At 41.0% G+C, this 13,647-nt stretch overlaps 1 protein-coding gene across 1 annotated transcript in view; it reads right to left on the minus strand.

Annotated features, from left to right (window-relative positions):
• Nucleotides 1–13,647, minus strand: part of IQCH (IQ motif containing H) — a 284,969-nt gene that overhangs the window by 206,925 nt on the left and 64,397 nt on the right. The window lies entirely within an intron of this gene.

Below are 13,647 nucleotides of genomic sequence, written 5' to 3' on the forward strand. Positions count from 1 at the left end.
AAGGCCCTGCGGCCTGGCCCTGCCCCTGGGGGTTGATTTCCAGCTTTCTGTCTCTATGTCTCTCTCTGGCGAGCGCACATGCCCTAAAACAAAAGCCTCTCCAAAAAAAAAAAAAAAAAAAGTATAATATAAGAAATAGCACATAATAATATTATAAAAGAATTATATGAAAAATAAGCCCGTCCTTTGCATCTGCCCCTTCGTTACTTAATTCCCAAACTGTAAATTCACAACTTTATCACTTTATGCCTAAACCTTTAACAGCAGCTTAAAATGTTCTAAAAATGGGACCAGCAGGTGGCGTGGTGGTTAAGGTGCTGGATACTCCCACATGGGTGACTGTGGTTCGAGGCCCAGACCTGGGGGCTTGCTTCACTTTCCCTCTCTTTCTGTGTGTACCTCTCTCTGGTCAAATAAATGAATGAATAAATAAAATTAAATAAATAATTATTTTTAAAAAATGTTCTGAAAACTTAAAAAAACAGAAAAGCTTAAAGAAAAAAAAATCACAGTCATATTCCTATTGGTCAGAATTAACTATTGTTCCTACCTTGGTATGTTTGCTTCTAGTATTTTCAAATCAAAAAGCCATTCTATTTGATAACTGGTGAAAATGATGTATACTCATTGTAAAGATTCCCCAGTGCAGAAACACACAAAGATGAAAGTTTAAGAAACCATGCCAGATATCATTAGGTGATCCATCATCTCTGATATCGTTAGAATGATCGATATATCACTATATAAAAATAGGATTTATATTACATTATTAAACTTAATTTGACATGAATTTAATAGGAGGGCTGGATGAAGACCAACGAATTATTATACCTCATATAAATATTTCTTTAGCACAAATTTTCTCTGAGTTAGGAAAAGATTGCTCTGCAAGGGCTGGCAGATGTTTTCTTAAAGGGCCAGAGAGCCAATATTTTAGACCTGGGGACTCTGTTCAGGTCTACTGTGGCTGGAAATCAGCATAGGTCATGTGTAAACAAAAGGATGAAGTTGTGCTACGGTCTCCCTGAACGTCCTATGGGGAATCCGAGTCACCAGTGTGATGGTATTAGGAGGTGGGGCCTTAGGGAGGTAACTAGATCAGGAGAGCGAAGCCCTCAAGAGTGGGGTTAATGCTCTTAGAGAACAGGGCCCAGAGAGCCACCTAGCCCCTCCCATCATGTGAGGATACAGCAAGGCCTTGTCTGTGATCTAAGAAACCGACTGTCAGACACCGAAGCCCTAGCGCCTTGATCTTGGGCCTCCCAGCCTCCAGGACTGTGAGGAGGAAGGTTGTGTATTATGCTTTGCTATGGCAGCCCAAATAGACCCAGACACTGTGCTCCCACGAAACTTTATTTATAAAGTCAAGTGACCAGCCCTCAGGGAGTAGTTGGTGGATCCCTGCTCCATGGTTAAATAAAAATGATAATGAAAAACACTGACACATTTAACCACATTTTGATTCTGAACAGTATGTCCTAGCTTCAAAAAATGAGAACATTAAAACTGGGTCCCATCTAGTGGTGCGGTGATTAAGATGCTTGACTCCCACTTGGCCAATTGCAGTTCAAGTTCCAGACCTGGCAGCTTGAAAATCACACTGGATGTGTGTGCAAGCATGCCCCAAATCCCAAGAGCAGAATGGAGGAGAGGTGACTGTGGTGTGGCCATGTCCACTGGGGGATGATTTCTCACTTTCTCTTTCTCTCTCTCCCTCTCTCTCTCTTTCTCTCTCTCTCTCTGGCAGGCACACGTACCCTATGGTAAAAACCTAAGAACAAAAACAAAACAATTCTCTTACTACTCCTGTCTCCTCTCCCTCACTTCCTAATTTTTGAATATTAGTTTTACACTGTTCAGATATATAATAGTCACATTCTGGTTTTGTTTGTTTGTTTTTAAGGTTTTTGCCATAGGATGCATGTGGTTACTGCAGAGAGACAGAGAAAGAGAGGGAAAGCAAGAAATCATCACCCTATGGAGGATGGTCATGATGCAATCCCTTCTCCTCCTGGGATCTTGGACATGCATACACATGTACCCAGCATGATTTTCAAGCTGTTAGGCTTGGGACTCAAACCACAGTCAGCCATGTGGGAGTCCAGTGCCTTAACCACTATGCCACCTGCAGGCCCTCACATTTTGTTTTGATACCATCATTGCTACAGTTGGTTAGCATTAGTTCTACACGTAAACTGATCCAATGTTCACCTATAGTCCTTTTATCATGACTTCTCTGTGCTATACTTCATTTATTTTTTATTTATTTTTTAAAGAATTATTTTCTTTAACTTTATTTATTTATTTATTTTTGACCAGAGAAGGACAGAGTGAATGAGAGCGAGAGAGAGAGAAAGTAAGAAATCAAGCTGCCAGGTCTGGGACTCAAACCATGGTCGGCCATGTGGAACTCTAGTGCCCTTAACCACCACACTACCTGTCGGCCCCCTAGAGTTCTTTATTTAAACTTAGTCTCTTAGTTGGCTGGCTTTGGGTATCAAACAGTTTTTTCAAGTGGTCCTGGGTACTTTACTTCCTGAGCCTTTATACTTGAATGACACCAGAGTCATCCTTTCTGTTCTCAAAACTTTTGCACACACTCTACTGTTGTCTTCTATGATGAATATTGTCATAAAATCTGATGCCAACCTTTCTTAACCCTTGCAGGTGATTCTTTTCTGCCTAGATGTCTAAAATATTCTTTGTCTTTGAAGTTTGGTTATTTAGTTAGAAAATGCTTCATGTTAAGTATTTTAAAATAAATGTTTCTGGGATTCAGTGTTTTCTTTCTTCTTGAAGATTTGGTTCTTTCTTCGATTTGGGGAGAACTTTCTTACATCATGGAATACATCTTCTCTTCCATTTGCTGAGTTCTCTTTTCGGTTCTCTTTTTTCCTAAACTGTTGGCTTATCTTTATCTTTCATATTGATGTACCTAACTAGTCATCCTCTCCCGACTGCCGTCAGGAAGCCTAGTTTTGGCTGAGCATCTGGCTATCCAGTCACAGACAACATTTCCCAGCATCCTCTGTGGCTAAATCCAGACAAGTGTCAAATTTAGAATAATATGGAAGAGGATATAACCTGTGTGAACTCTTGATCATCTCCATGGAGTGCCTGCCCTGGATTATCTTGATGCTTTATGGAGAAGTCAAGTGGCCGTCTTCAGGTAGTAGTTTGTGGATCTCCGGTCCACAGTTACATAAAAATGACTACCAAAAGCATTGAAAAATTTAAGCACATTTGGTTCTGAACAGCATATCCTACCCTGGAAAGAAGAGATGATGTCATGGAACATCGATATAGGAGGAACCAGCTCCAGGATGACTGCGTGGAACAGAGCAGTCCTGGAAGCCTTGGGCTTCCTGCTTATGGACTGTTTCGTGAGTGAGAAAGAAATGAATTTATTTAACTCATTATATTTTTTAATTTATTTGTTATGGCCACTTGGCCTATACCAAACTAATACATTTATCTATTAAGTTCAAATTAATTTCCTCTATCTTTCTCCCTGGTGTTCACTGTGCATACAGTCTACTCTCCATGTTGCTATTTCAATGTTCAGCAGTGTCTGTTCTGTTCGTTCTATTTATAGTTTATTTATTAGCTCCATAAAGTATTTTGGTATTCAATTTGTTTCCTTCTGTCTGCAATCTCCCTTTTTCTCTCATTCTGCTATTCTATCATCTTCTGTTTGAGCTCTAGTTTTCCTTAATTTATGGTCTTATCAAGCTGTGAGGAAATCGTGAGAAAATGCCTTCCGTTGCCTGAGTTATGCTTTCCTCGGCTCTGTCTTTTCAGCCCATGATTCTCCCCTCCCTTTCCTTTGTTAGCTGTGGGTGAGCTACTGAGAAGGAGAAAATTCGGCGCTCTCGCTCTCGGTCAGTCCGTGCAGTGAGCACACGCTCTCTCCCCACTTGTGCGCACGTGGGCAGCTCTGTCCAGACCACCCACATGCTGGGATGTAGTACCCACCTCCCCACCACCTGGGACCTCTGGCTTTTCCCTCCCAGCAACATGTGAGGATTAGGTCTTCTATGTTTTCTTCACCTTTTGTTATCTGAGAGTTTGAATGGGGGAGGACTCTGTTTAGGAGGTGTGCAGTCTCTGTTAAATATTTAGGTTCTCCTTCCTTTCCTGGGATTTTGATAAACATCCTGTATCAGGCTTCCCCATACCTCGCTGAGGATGAGGCCATCCTTCCCTACTGCAAACCCTAGGGGCTTTGGAACATTTTGGTGGAATTCTAGACTTTTCTTCTCACAGGAAGAATTAGACTCATTATTTACTTTTCAATTTCACCTGTTCCTTCTAAGCCGCCTCAGTCAGAAAGAAAAAAGATAAGGATGTCTGCTTGACTATCTTCTCGCCAGATTTTGTAGTATTTCTGTAGTATTTCTTTAAAAAAAACTTTATTTATTTATTTATTTTGACCAGAGAAGGACAGAGAGGGAGAAACAGAGAAAGTGAGAAAGCAAGCCTCCAGGTCCAGGACTCGAACCACAGTCGGCCATGTGGGAGTCCAGCACCCTTAACCACCACACCACCTGCCAGCCCTATTTCTGTAGTATTTCTGAGAATTCAAATATTCTGGTAATTTTCTAGTAATTCCTGAGGGGTAGAGGTGGATTAGAACTGGAGCTGTGTTACATGCGTCTACTCAGCTCCAGGACCTCCTGTGGGGTGAATTTTTAAAATTGTGCACAAGCCGTGCAGCCCTATTCAGAAACCATACCCCAGACCCTCCTCCCCCTGTTACAGATGGGGAAACTGAACCAGGAAGAAAAAATTACTAGAGCAATTCTTTTCCCCAATTGCTTGAGGGTATATGTATTCACCAGATCCAGCCATCCAGAAAGAGATAACGAGAGGGAGAGGGAGAGAGAGAAGGAGAAAGCACCCTCCAATGGGGTGTGGTCACGCTACAATCTCTTCTCTGCTATTTCTCCATCTTGTCAGGATTTGGGGCACACATGTACATGCACCTGGGTTTTGTTTTGTTTTGTTTCAAGCCACCAGGGCCAGGATTTGAACTGCAGTTGGCCACATGAGATCCAGCCCTCTTAGCCACTAGGCCACAAGGTGAGCCCCTTTAGAGCAATTTAAAGCCAATTCAGAGACAGAACTAAAAAAGCATTTCACTGCCTTGTGGCCTGCCAGAAACTACATTTACCAGCCTCCCTGACAGCTTCAAGTGGCTTGCTGATGAGGCTCTGGCCAATGGCATAGGAGCCGTAGTGACTGTGCTTGCCGGAATACAGGTGCAATGGTAGGACTGAGCAGCCACCTTCGATCACAATACAAAAAAATGCCTGTTTGGATGACACTGGAGAGCTGCCGTATCAGCCACGAACTGCTCGTGCTCAAGCCTTGATATGGAAGAACATTAGCCACAATCCCTTCTCCTCCATTTCTCCTTCCTGTTGGGATTCTGGGCATGCGTCCACATATACCTGGTATGTTTTTCAAGCCGCCAGGGCCAAAATTCATGGTCAGTCACGTGGGATCTGGATCCCTTAATCACAAGGCTATAAGGCTAGTCTTTTAAAGATTTCAATGGAAAATATTGTCATAATGAATTAACAGAAGGGGGTTAGCAGATGATTTAGCAGTTCTGTCACTAGATTCCCACATGGTTAACAGCAGTTCGAGTTCTGGACCCAGTAACTTGAAAATCATGCCAGGCACATGTGCGTGCGTGCCCAAGATCCCAGGAGGAGAATGGAGGAGAAGGGCTTATAGTATGGCTATCCCTCTGTCGGGGGTGATTTCCCACTTTCCCTCTCACTGTCTCTGTCTCTCTAGTGAGCACATGCGCCCTAAGGGAAAAAAACCTCTTAAAAGAAAAACTTAACAGCTGGAAAATATTGGCAGATAAGTACAAGGGATAAAAAAGAAATCAAATGGAAATTTTAGAACTGCAAGTAAAGTATCTAAAATGAAAAATTAATAGGATGGGCATGACAGCAGAACGGAATGGGGAGAAGAAAGGGTCGTACATTTGAAGAAGAGCAACAGCTATTAGGTCATCATAGTATGCACTGAGCTGTGGAATAATATCATTTTGTATATATAGTTAAGATTGATTTATTTTATTCATCTCTTCCATGAGAGCACATCCTCAACAGCATCCCTACACCCCACTGCACCCCTGTGCTAGCTGCACATGTGCACAGGTCCCAGTTCAAATCCTGGCCCTGGTGGCTCAGGGAGGTCCCTGATGTGGGGCCAGTAACACCAATGCTGTGCTGCCAACTGGCCTCTCATGTTGTATAATTTATTGATATTAAAGTCCCAGAAAGAGAGGAAAGAGAATTATACTTAAAGAAATAATGGCCAGATGTCCTCCAGTCTGTTGAAAAATATAAATTTGCAGATAGATCCTAGAAACTCAAACTCAATCCAGTGAACCCCAAGTGGGACAAACACAAAGAAAATGATACACAGGCACTTTGTTTGTTTTTTAGTTTTTTGCTATAGAGTGTGTGCACTTGCCAGAGACAGACAAAGAAAGAAAGACAGAGAGAAGGAAAGGGAGAAATCACTCCCCAGGGGGAGGGCCACATTGCAATCCCTTCTCTCCCACTCTCTCCTTGAGATTTAGGGCACGTATGCACACACGTCCAGTGTGATTTTCAAATTGCTGGGTCCAGACTTGAACTTTGGTCAATCACGTAGGAATCAGCACCTTAATCACCACACCACCTGCTGGCTGCATCACATGGGAGACTTCTTTTTTCTTTTCTTTATTTTCTTTATTTTTTTTTTTTGAGAGATTTTTGTTATAGGGCTCATGCACTCACCAGAGAGACAGAAAGCAGCAAGAAATCACCTCCTGGGGGAACTGCCACATTGCAATCCCTTCTCTCTCATTCTCCTCTCCTCCATTCTCCTTGCAGGATTTTGAGCGTGCTTTGCAGATAGATCCTAGAAACTCAAACTCAATCCAGTGAACCCCAAGTGGGACAAACACAAAGAAAATGATACACAGGCACTTTGTTTGTTTTTTAGTTTTTTGCTATAGAGTGTGTGCACTTGCCAGAGACAGACAAAGAAAGAAAGACAGAGAGAAGGAAAGGGAGAAATCACTCCCCAGGGGGAGGGCCACATTGCAATCCCTTCTCTCCCACTCTCTCCTTGAGATTTAGGGCACGTATGCACACACGTCCAGTGTGATTTTCAAATTGCTGGGTCCAGACTTGAACTTTGGTCAATTACGTAGGAATCAGCACCTTAATCACCACACCACCTGCTGGCTGCATCACATGGGAGACTTCTTTTTTCTTTTCTTTTTTTTCGAGAGATTTTTGTTATAGGGCTCATGCACTCACCAGAGAGACAGAAAGCAGCAAGAAATCACCTCCTGGGGGAACAGCCACATTGCAATCCCTTCTCTCTCATTCTCCTCTCCTCCATTCTCCTTGCAGGATTTTGAGCATGCACGCACATGTGCCTGGTGTGTTTCAAATTGCCAGGTCTGGGACTTGACCCCCAGTCAGCTGTGTGAGAGTCCAGTAATGTAACCATTACTCCATCTGCTGATCTCACACAGGCACTTCTTAATCAAACTCCTGGAAGTAAAAAACCTCTCCTCTCCAAAAAAAAAAAAAAAAGAAAAAGAAAAAAAGAAAGAAAGAAAGAAAAGAAAAAATCCTCAAAGCAGACACAAAAAGGTAAATAAAGAAACAAAAACAGCACTATACAGAGATCAGTGATTTGCATGATGGCTAACTTCTCATCAGAAACAATGGAATGTTAACGCAATAAATAAGAAAATAAGTAGGAGAAAATGAACGAAGTCAAAGTTGCTTCTTGGAAAAGATTAATCAAGTCAATAAGCTTCAGCAAGAGTGACCAAGAAAAAGAAAAAGCATAAATTACCAATCTCAGAAATAGAAGAGGATACTTAACCTCAAATAATAAAAAAAAGAGAATTTTGACAACTTCATGCCAATTAATTCCTCAATACAGATGAAATAGGAAAGTTATTTGAAACATGCACCCTACCAAAACTGACAAAATATGAAACAGAAAATCCAAATAGCCCTATAGCTATTAAATAATAACTATCTTATTAAATAGTATAGATATTAAGCAAAGGGGAAATATGCAACAGATCAATAACTATGTTTGGCCCTAGAAATAAAAATAGAAACATGTTTACAAAAAGAAAGGCAAATGTGAAAACTTCAGAAATCACATTGTGCAAAGACAAATTTAAAAGGCAGGATTAGAAAACCATAGGCAGAAATGCTTCAGTGACTCCATTTTCAGATATTTGACTCTGTTAACTATAGAAAAGGTATGAACACAGAAACAGAATTAAGTGAAAATTTCTACATGTAAGCAGAAACAAAATTTCATGAAATGGGATTGGTTGATTCAATAAACTGCAGCAGTGTTGTCATTGTCTGTGTTTAATAATAGCCAAGCCACACTTTTGTCAATGCCCAGAAGGACCCAAAAGGTTTTGGGGAAAGGAGAAATACAAAAAATACAAAAGAAAAGAAAAAACAAGACAAGGCAGTCAAGTGGGGCGTGGGGAGGGAGAAAGGAAAAGAAAAAGGCACACAGTTGCGTTTTTTCAGAGTTGGAAGAGAGGTGTGCTAACAGAAGGGTAGGTGGCCGAGGAAGTGATAGTGGGATCGAGAACAGAGAATCAGAGAAGGCGGTAGACAGAGATGGCCGTGAGGAGACTCCGGTAGGAACACTGCAGGGAACACAGAGGAGCAGACAGAGGAGCGTCTGCCCTACTCACAGGCCCTGTTCAGCACATCACCCCAAAACGGGTTTATTATGATGCCTCTGAGACCTCAAGGAAATAGAGGCTTCCAATAAAAGTGATTAAGTAAAGAAAGAATGTAATATAGTCTAGACATTTTTCCATTAAAATAGTTAAGATACAGTCTTGCAGGGGGGAATGCAGTCGGCAGGTGGCGCGGTGGTTAAGGGTACTGGATTCTGACATAGCTGACCACAGTTTGAGTCCTGGACCTGGCACCTTCCTTTCTCACTTTCCCTCTCTCTCTCTGTCTCTCTCTCTCTCTGTTCAAAATAAAATAATAATAAATAAGATGAAATTTTTAAAAAAAGATAAAATCTTGCACTTAGCAAAATTTCCTCTGTGTTCCTCAGAATACAGATCTGTGAGCTACTCTGTAGGAGAGGGTGCTGAGGAAGTTTGGAAAACACGGCTAACTGCATTCCCACTCCCAGAGCTCCACCACACACCTCAGCTCGTCAGCTGCTTCAGGGCCCTGACCACAAAGAGCAGTCTGTAACCTGCACTTCCCTGTTTTACAGACCCATGAAACTCCCCTTTCATGGAACACCTATTCCATGGAACATTAATATTTCTTCGTCTTTCTAGACATTTGCCATAAGGAGCATGTGCTCACTGGAGAGAGACAGAGTGAGAAATCACCCCCAGGGGGTATGGCCATGTCACAGTCCCTTCTTCTTCATTTCTCCCTTGGGATTTTGGGCACACATGAATGCACATGTGCCCAGCAATTTTTAAGCCATCGGATCCAGGAATCGAACCACAAAGTCAGCCATGTGGGATTCAGTGCCTTAATCACCAAGTCATCTGCTGACCCCACATTAACATTTCAAGGAACCCACATTCTTTGGAATATATTTTGGAAAAAGACAAACCGATTTAAGGGTTAATACATAGTAACAAACATATTGCTATAACTTATTAATATTAGACTATAAAGTTAGAAGATAATGTGATAACTTGATTTTACACAAAAAGTTTCTTTTTGCTGACAAAAATGTAATGATTGCATGTTGCTATTTTCTCTTGCTTTATTTAATAGCATTTATTTGGAGCATTCTAATAGAAATTTTAATCTGCAAAAGTGATCACTTGAGAATAATAAGGGCCTGTCCATTTCATCTATATCTCTAGTCCATGTCATGTAAGAAAAAAAAAGGGGGTTCCATGAGAGAAAGTGAGTTTAAATGGTAGTCTTTTCAGTTAGAATCTAAGAAGGACTTTCTGAATGGGTTTTTCATTCTTTTTGCTATTGCAATTTATTCCCTTATTACAGAACAGTGTGCCAGTCTCTAGGCATTTTCGTTTAAATACTGGCTGGGGTCATAAGTGAAATGAAGTTTGGTCCTCATTTACCTCATACCAGCAGTTGGGTTGGCACGCAGCTGCAGAACTGCTGGGGCTCTTTTTATTTAATTTGGCATCCCTTCCTGAGCAGTATTGAGACTTTTACTTCAATGGCTCCACTGGGCTTTGCCATCATTTCTATGCTGTATCAGTAAAGTCTGTGGAAGAGACGCCTCGGCTAACCTGTAGGGAGGTTAAGAGTGCTAACAGCTCAGGTATTTTTGCTGAAGTCAATGAAGGCATTAACCCCAGACACAAATTAAGTGCATTTTAAATGTACATGAACTCACTTCATAACAAACCAGATTTTAAAGGAATAATAATTAGATGATCTTTCTAAAAATAATTATTTGTTTAATTTCATTTCATTTATTTTATTTTTAAAAATTTGACCAGAGAGAGAAAGAGAAAGTGAGAAAGCAAACCACCAGGTCTGGGACTTGAACCGTGGTTGACCATGTGGGACTCCAGTGCTTTAACCACCAAGCCCTCTGCTAGCCCCTAATTAGATCATTTTAAGATTGTGTGCGTTTGTCCATTTTGTACAATTTCTGTTAGGATAGTCTTCCTAGATTCTGATTCAGATTGCCAAAAGAAAATATATTTCTAAATTCTGAAAGAATCACATGTTGGTTATATGACTTGAGCAAGATCTTAACCTCTATGAAACTGAGTTTTTTTTTTGGGGGGGGGGGGGAGATTTTTCACTGTAGGGCGCGTGCGCTCACCAGACAGACAGAGAGAGACATAGAGACAGAAAGCGAGAAGTCACCCCCCAGGGGGGATGGTCACGCCGCAATCCCTTCTCCTCCATTCTCCTCTCGGGATCTTGGGCACGCACGCACACGCGCCCGGCGTGAGTTTTAAGCCACCGGGTTCGGGACACGAACCGCGGTCGACTACGTGGGAGTCCAGCGACATAGCCATTACGCTAACTGCTGGTTCCCGAAACTGAGTTTTTGTCTGTAAAACCAAAGTAATAATCTCTCTGACATGCTCTATTAAAGTGATAGTACGTAAAAGTGACTGGCACAGGGTTAAGTACGTAACAGGCACTCGGCACACGCTGTTAAAGGCATAAATGGACAATGAAAAGCATTAATACTTTCTGTAGATTTATTTCCACATCAGACTAGGAACCAGTTTCCCATGGCCTCCTTCTCCGTTTCTCAGACTAGGAACCAGTTTCCCATGGCCTCCTCCGTTTTACAAGTCATATGCTGGTTGTCATAAATGGGAAAGAAAGAAAAACCAAGGGAAACAGCCATGGATGAGAGTCAGAATTATGGACCGTCAGAACTAGGAGAAATCTTGGGACCAGCAGTTAGCGTAATGGCTATGTCGCTGGACTCCCATGTGGTTCGCATCCCAGACCGGGTGGCCTAAAACTCACGAGAGGAGAATGGAGGCGAAGGGATTGCAGTGTGGCCATCCACCCTGGGGGGTGATTTCTCGCTTTCTGTCTCTCTGTCTCTCTCTGTCTGTCTGGCGAGCGCACGCGCCCTATAGCGAAAACCTCTCCAAAAAAAAAAAAAAAAGAACTAGAAGAAATCTTAGAGATTATTTGATCCAAATTTGCAGATGAATAAACCAAAGACTAAGGAGTATAAGTGATTCGTCCAAAAATCATGTAGGAGTTAGTGACAGATCCGGATTGGAGCCCAGTATAAACACGGACTTTTCTTGTAATGAGAGTTGTTAATATTGGATACAGTTATGCTATTTAAAAAAAAAAAAAACTTCCTTTGACTAACTTGAAAAATGGTTCTCTTTGTATGATTTTCTTATTTTTTTGTTTCTAATGCTTTACTTTAATTTAATCCATCTGGAGTTTTGAGGGTATAGAATGCAAGGTTAGGATTTAACTTCATGCTTGCTTTTCCAAATCATTAGCCAAGTGACTTGGCGTGATTCATCTACCAAGTCCTCCCTTTCCCACTGATCGACAGTGTCACCTTTGTTACCGTCCAAGTTAATTTTTTTTTTTTTTTTTTACTAAGGTCAACGTCTATTCTTACCTTTTTATTCCATCGGTCTTTCCGTTAATTTTTCCACACTATTGGGTCATCGGGAAAATCATGCCACATTTGGCACAGAAAAATACGTCATGACTTTCCCAGTGACCTAATATTATCATTGTTGTCATTTGATCATTACATGTTTTAATAAATGGTATGAAGAGTTCACCTTCATTAATCTTTTTTATGAAAAATAAGCTTTTTGTGCACTTATTCTTCAAGAAGATGAACATTGCAAGTTGAAACGAATAAAAGCCATAAGGATTTTGGCTGGAATTACAGTCAATACAAAGACTAATGTGGAAGGAACTGGCGTACTTACTACAAAGATTTTTCCTTTTCAGTCGCAGGGTACATATTTCCATTCACTCTACTGTTCTTTGCTATAACTCATTAAAGTTTTGGAGATTTTTTTCCACGTAGATCCCACAGGTTTTATGTTACATTTACTACCAGATATGTTTAATCTGAGAGAAAGAAGGAAAAAAAGAGAGAGAGAGAGGAAGAGAGAGGAAGGGAAGCAGGAAGGGAGGAAAAGAAGGAAGAAAGGAAAGATCACACAGGCAAACATGAAAACAAACCCATCACGATGCTTATGATAATTATCTCTTAGTGAATGAATGAATGAATTAAAAGATACAAATTAAGAAAAGAAAGACAGTAAAGTGGGGTGTGGGGAGGGAGAAAGAAAAAGAAAATAATTTTTTAAATTTTAATTAATTTTTATCTTTTTTTATCATAAATTTTTATCTTCTTGTACTTGCATTGTCCAAATTTTCTTTAAAGAGAATGTGAAATAAATGTTATATTCAGAAAATTGGGGACTGGGGTGGACAAAGCCCCTAGTGTTTTCTTGCTAAAAGTTGGCTGCTATGTTGACTGGCAGGGCTTTGGGCTCACTCCCAGAGAATGAGATCTGGGACCATGCTACAACCACCTACGGGAATCTGCGTGTAGGGCTGGTAGGGAGGGAAGAGTTGGCCCTGAGAAAGACTTCCCACCTCTTCGCTTCTCTTCAGAAACCTTCCTCTTCAAACAGTCAATTACATTCCATTAAGTTAATCTAGTACGTACTCACCATGCATAAAGCATTTCATACAGCATCATAGAAGATATGAAAATGTAAAAAAAGAAAAAAAAAATTACAGTTCCCCTCCCCACTTCCAGGAGGTCTAGCAAGAGACAAAGATACAAGGTCCACTGTGTTAGATCAGGAATGTGCAATGCTGCTCACCGTGAAGATGGGTCAACTCATCCAAGTCAGTTTCCCAGTTCACTAAGCAGCCTTCTAACTGTGCTTCCTGTGTAGCTTTCATACATGCTCATCGGATCAGGCCAGCTTGAACATTAAGGTCTGTTTGGCCATTCTAGCTCTCCTTAGAATACATAAAGTGGCATCCCAGTTTATACATCAGTCTTGTGATTTTAGTTGTATCTAAGTGATTGATCAATTCTGGGAAAATCACATCTCTATTCTATAGAGTTAAGGGTTTTATGTTG

The sequence above is a fragment of the Tupaia chinensis genome, unplaced genomic scaffold, assembly GCF_000334495.1.
Source record: "Tupaia chinensis unplaced genomic scaffold, TupChi_1.0 Scaffold000377_2, whole genome shotgun sequence".
Lineage (NCBI taxonomy): Eukaryota > Metazoa > Chordata > Mammalia > Scandentia > Tupaiidae > Tupaia > Tupaia belangeri.